The sequence below is a fragment of the Cervus canadensis genome, chromosome 13 (assembly GCF_019320065.1).
Source record: "Cervus canadensis isolate Bull #8, Minnesota chromosome 13, ASM1932006v1, whole genome shotgun sequence".
NCBI lineage: Eukaryota > Metazoa > Chordata > Mammalia > Artiodactyla > Cervidae > Cervus > Cervus canadensis.
The window spans coordinates 35,585,189-35,590,787 of NC_057398.1; the positions used below are offsets into that span (position 1 = coordinate 35,585,189).

The window sequence follows — 5,599 nt, forward strand, 5'->3', positions numbered from 1 at the left end:
AGCAGCTCCCGTCCACCACCCAAAGCCGGGAGGAAAACAGGTACAGCTAGTGAACAAGACGTCCTTGGCATCCCACTGGAGCCCGCTCTACCAGGTCTCATGATAAGCCATGAGCTCAGCTTCTGGACCAAGCATCCAGGTCTCCACGGCCGCGATGGTGGGCAGTGGCTCTGCCAGCGGCCACACCCAAAATCCCCTCCAGCTTCAACTCCACGGCAAGGCCCAACCCTCTGAGGTTTAAGACTGAAGAGAGAAGGAAGGAAGAGTCATGCCATCCAGGCGGCCCTGTGAAATAAAGAGGTGTCCCAGGATGCCTGGGGAGTTGATATACATGGTGTTCTGGGTTTCTTTTTTTCTAACAGATCTTCTTTTAATTGAGGTGAAATGGGTATATAACATTATGTTACAGATGTACAGCAGAGTAATTCATTATTTGTATACACTGCAAAATAGTAGACCATGATAATCTAGTTACCACTATTACCATACAATTACCCCCCTTCTCCCATCTCACCCATCCCTCACCCAATTCCCCTCTGATAACCATTTATTTTGTATTAATCATTGACCGTCTATATTCCTTCCCCCTCCTCCCCCTTTGGCCGAGTAGTGAAAGCACCAAGGCCTAACCACTGAACCACCAGGGAATTCCTGACATGAACCATCTAAAAGCAGTGATGGGACTTCCTTGGTTGTGCAGTGGATAAGAATCCGCCTGCCAATGCAGGGAACATAGGTTTGATCCCTGGTCTGGGAAGATTCCCTGTTCAGCAGAGCAACTAAGCTTGAACGCCACAACTACTGAGCCCGCGTGCTGCAGCTACTGAGGCCCATGCACCTAGAGCCTGCGCTCCTCAACAGGAGAAGCCATCGAAATGAGAAGCCTGTGCACCACAAAGAAGAGTGGCTCCACTCACAGTAACTAGAGAAAGCCCTAGAGCAGCAATGAAGACCCAGCACAACCAAAAATAAATTAATAATTTTTAATTAAAAAAAAGCATTGATTGTGTATCCAAGCCATGTTTCTTCCTCTTCCCCATTGCAATTAATCTTTCATAATTTTCTTATTTCTTTTAGCACATTCAGGGCATACCATATTATCTTCTAGGTCTGAGGATGGGAAAGTGCAGGCGGGTAGCAGGAAGAGAGAGAACATCTCCTGGGAGTGTCAGGGATTCAGGCCTGTCCTGCAGGTGAACCCAACCTTCTATGTCTGCTGGGAACAGTCTGCCACAGACCACACGCTACTGAACACCTGAATCTTGTGGCAGAATGGGCTGAACAGAGATAGGAAGGGGTCATGAATTCACAGCCTAAGGTTGAATGGCTTACAGCAATTCTTTTTCTTTTTTTTTAACATCTTTTTATGTATTTACTTTGGCCAGGCCGTGGGGCATGTGGGATCTTAGTTCTCCAACTAGGGGTAAACCGGTGGCCCCTGCACTGGAAGTGCAGAGTCTTAACCACTGGACCATCAGGGAAGTCCCTCAGCAATTCTTGACCATGCTGCCAACATGGCTTCCTGAGCTGAAGTTATCACTTCAACCATATTAGTTCCTTCCTTGCTCTCACTCATCCTACTTTTCCGAAAGCTTACGTTCTTGGTCACCGTCATGTGTTTCCTTCAACATGACTGCAATCTGGCCTCCTGAGATGACTCAGGAATTCACTCATCTTTTTCAGAATAAGCATGTTTCTGGAGTCTCAGATAAACCTCTATTTTCTGGCCACTGGTACTCAAATTAAGTTGTTGGCACCAGTTCTGCAAAGTGTCCTGACGCACCTTATCAATTGGAGGCATCACGGTCGGCAAGAAGAAATTGGTTTACTGCAACTAGATTTGGGCCAAGCTTTGAACTGTTCATTTGTTTAAGGAGGATGAACTTGATCACTTGTACTCAGCAGATCCACATTGATTTCTGAAGTTGAAGAAACACCTGGTTCCAATTCTTTCATTAACTGGAACCAATGTAAGAATCACTTTTCCTTTATCTAATACCTCTTCAAAGGAATTCTCATAATATGGGTGTGCCATTTTTCTGTTTTGTTTTTTAATTTTTTACCAAGGTAGGATTCACATTTGTTGTTGTTGTTCATTGCTAAGTCGTGTCCAACTCTTTTCGACCCCATGGACTGCAGCACGTGAGGCCTCCCTGTGCCTCACCATCTCCTGGAGTTTGCCCAAGTTCATGTCTATTGAATCAGTGATGCTATCCAACCAGATTCACATACCATAAAATTAACCTTTGTTGGGACTTCCCTGACAGTGCAGGGGTTAAGACTCTATACTCTCACTGCAGGGGCACAAGGTTCAATCCATAGTCAGGGTAATCCATGACCAAATAATAATAATAATAAATTAACCACTGTAAAGTGAACATCTCAATAGCATTTAGTAGTACATTCAGGGTGTTATGCAAGCGCCACCTCTATTTGGTTCTAAAATATTTTTATCACACCAAAAGGAAACCCCCTACCTATTAAACCATCATCACTCCTGTTCACCCTCTACCCAGCCCCTGGCAACCACCAATCTACCTTCAGTCTCTGGGTTTACCTCCTCTAGACATTTCATAGAAATGGAGTCACACAATATGGAACTAGACATCTGTGGTTTTTAGCTGCCCAGCGCACCATTTCCCCTTACGCTGACCAGAGCACCCACATTTTACTTTGGGGAAGCCACACTACCCTTCCCTTCAATCCACTTGAATGCCCTACCCACTGTGTGCAGAGGAAGGCACATGATCCAAGTCTGGCAAATCAGTCACCCTGATTGGCTCAGGGATGGGCTGTGACTCAATCCCAGCCAATGAGAGCAGTCACAGGGCTTCTGGAGCAAGGTGCTCTCTGCTTGGCTTGCTGAATCAGCAAAATGGGAGGCTGGGGTGACTGGAAGCCACCTTTGCCACCACGGAAGGAGTGCCCATCTGGGAAAGAAACCCACCCGGAGGAAAACAGAGACAAAGCACTGAGTCTAAGCAAAGGGCTCTTGTGCCCAATGCAAAGAAAGGCAAATTCTGAGAGTGGGAGTTTGCAACAAAGCAAGGATTTTGTTGCAGGTCTCCACGCAAGGGGATGGGAAACAAGTCTCAGATCCACTCCAACTTGGTCTCTGAGTTAGAGATTTCTCAAGGGGAACAAAGGCGCTGGGGTTAATCTTCTGAATCATCTGTGGTATATGTGTCTTTGAACCCATGGTCTGTGAAACCAACATAATGTGCACAGGTCATCTTGACCTGGAAGATAACCTAGAACATCACATCAACTGTGATGCTTATTGGAAAGCTGTGGCTCACAGTACCTGGCGTTCACTACTTTTTATTGATTCGGCAAACGAATTCTGCAAACAAATTTGGGCTAGGACAAAGAGGAGTAGGAAGATCAAGAACAGAAACCTGGGGCTTCCCTGGTGGCTCAGTGGTAAAGAATCCGCCTGCCCATACAGGAGACATCGATTTGATCTCTGATCCAGGAAGATTCCACACGCCGAGGAATAACTAAGCCCATGTGCCACAACAACCAAACCTGTACTCCAGATCCCAGGAGCCACAACTACTGAAGCCTGGGTGCCCTAGAGCTGGTGCTCCACAATAAGAGAAGCCACTGCACTGAGAAGCCTGTACATAGCAACTAGAGAGTAAGTAGCCCCTGCTCACCACAACTAGAAGAAAGCCCTGGCAGCAATGAAGACCCAGCACAGCCAAAATAAATAAATAATTTTTTTATATTTAAAAAAAAGAACAGAAACCCAGATATTATTTTAATTATAAATTAGCCATAAGACTCGATTTCAGCGGGAGGCTGGTTCTTATCCACATTGTCTGAGCACCTGGATCCAGCTCTGCCTGAAGGCAGAACTATCCCCAAGACATTTCACTTTTGAAAGGCCACCACGTCCTTTTGTGCTCAATCTGATTGGAACTGGGTTTCTGTAATATGGGACTAAAAGAGACCCAAACAATACATGTGGCATTTCACTCACCTGCCTTTGCATACCCCCATCCCTAATAAAGTAAAATACAGCTCCTTAGCAAGGAGCATACAGCCTCCCTGATCCAGCCCTATCTCCCTCCTCCTCCATCCCTTGTACCACTGCCCCCCCTCTCTTGTTTACTATGCCAGCCACACAGCTCATAAACACACACACACACACACCATGTTTTCCTTCCTTAGGATCTCTGCTCCTGCTGCCTCCTCTGCCCAGAATGCTCTCATCACCCCCCACCCCACCCGACCCCCAAATGCTTACTCATTCTTTATCACTTAATTCAGGCATTACCTCCTCTGAAAAGCCTTCCCTGATTCAGTGCCCCACCTCTCCTCCAGCAAAGAGCCAAGTCCCTCAGGCTTCCCACAACTCTGCGGGTGGTTCAGTCACGGCACTGGCCTGCACATTGTTAATTATCTGCCCACGTCTCATCTCCGCACACACACACACCCAAACATGGATCCTCAAGGCCGAATATGCACCTGGCTCCCTGCTGACAGTACGGTGCTCAGGTCATGGTGAGGCATCAAGACATATCTGTTGAATGAATGAAGTGAACCGCTTGAAAAGAGAGTTTATTTCCCAAGATTTTCCCCAAAGATACAGAGATTAAATTTATGCAGCGGCCTTCATCCAGACAAGCATTCTGTCCTATACAAGGATGCAATATCTAATATTTCAGTGATTGGTCTTTGCTTTGACTTAAATTGGACTCTGGGGCCCTTCCCTCCCTGCAGCCCCACCCACCCCAACTCATGGTTGGGGAGGGGCAGTGGGCACTAGGAGAGATGTGACCTGCTCGAAGGAAGGCCTCCAACTCCCACTGTTGATGTGGGGAGCACCAAGGTCTCTCCCCCAGCATGGGACGCCACCCAAAGCCTGTCTAATGCTTCTCACAGTGACCACATTCATGACTTTAAATGTGAGAGCCTGGAGGCTGCCAGAGGGGGTCGTCTGCTGTCCCCCTTCCTGACTGATGATTCTGACTTGCAGCCAGGGCAGTGATGTCAGGTTTCTCCTGCCTCTGGTCAGCTGGCTTCATGCACTCAGACGCAGTGTCTAGGTCTCCATGAGCAGAGAAGGGCTCGGGAGCTGACATTGGTGTGATGGGGCCAGGAGCCTCCCAGGAGTATCTTTCCTTGTTTCTGGGTTTCCCAGAAGGGATCACCCCTCTGGATGCCAGGTAAGATGTGAACAGATGGGGAGGGACTGACCTGGGAACCAGGGACTGATTGTGCTGTGTATGCTTAGTTGCTCAGTCATGTCCGACTCTTTGTGACCCCATGGACTGTAGCCTGCCAGCCTCCTCTGTCCATTGGGATTCTCCAAGCAAGAATACTGGAGTGGGTAGCCATGCACTCTGCCAGGGGATCTTCTCAACCCAGGGATCGAACCCAGGTCTCTTGCATTGCAGGCAGATTCTTTAACATCTGAGCCACCAAGGAAGCCCAAGAATACCGGAGTGGGTAGACTATCCCTTCTCCAGGGGATCTTCCTGACCCCAGAATTGAACCAGGGTCTCCTGCTTTGCAGGTGGATTCTTTACCATCTGAGCTACCAGGGAAGCCCTACTTCTCCTGAGTCAAAGGATGAAGGTGCACATGTGCC

General features: G+C 47.8%; 1 pseudogene; it reads right to left on the minus strand.

Annotated features, from left to right (window-relative positions):
- Positions 1-983: 983 nt before the first annotated feature.
- Positions 984-2,035, minus strand: LOC122451742 (annotated as a pseudogene).
- Positions 2,036-5,599: the final 3,564 nt, after the last annotated feature.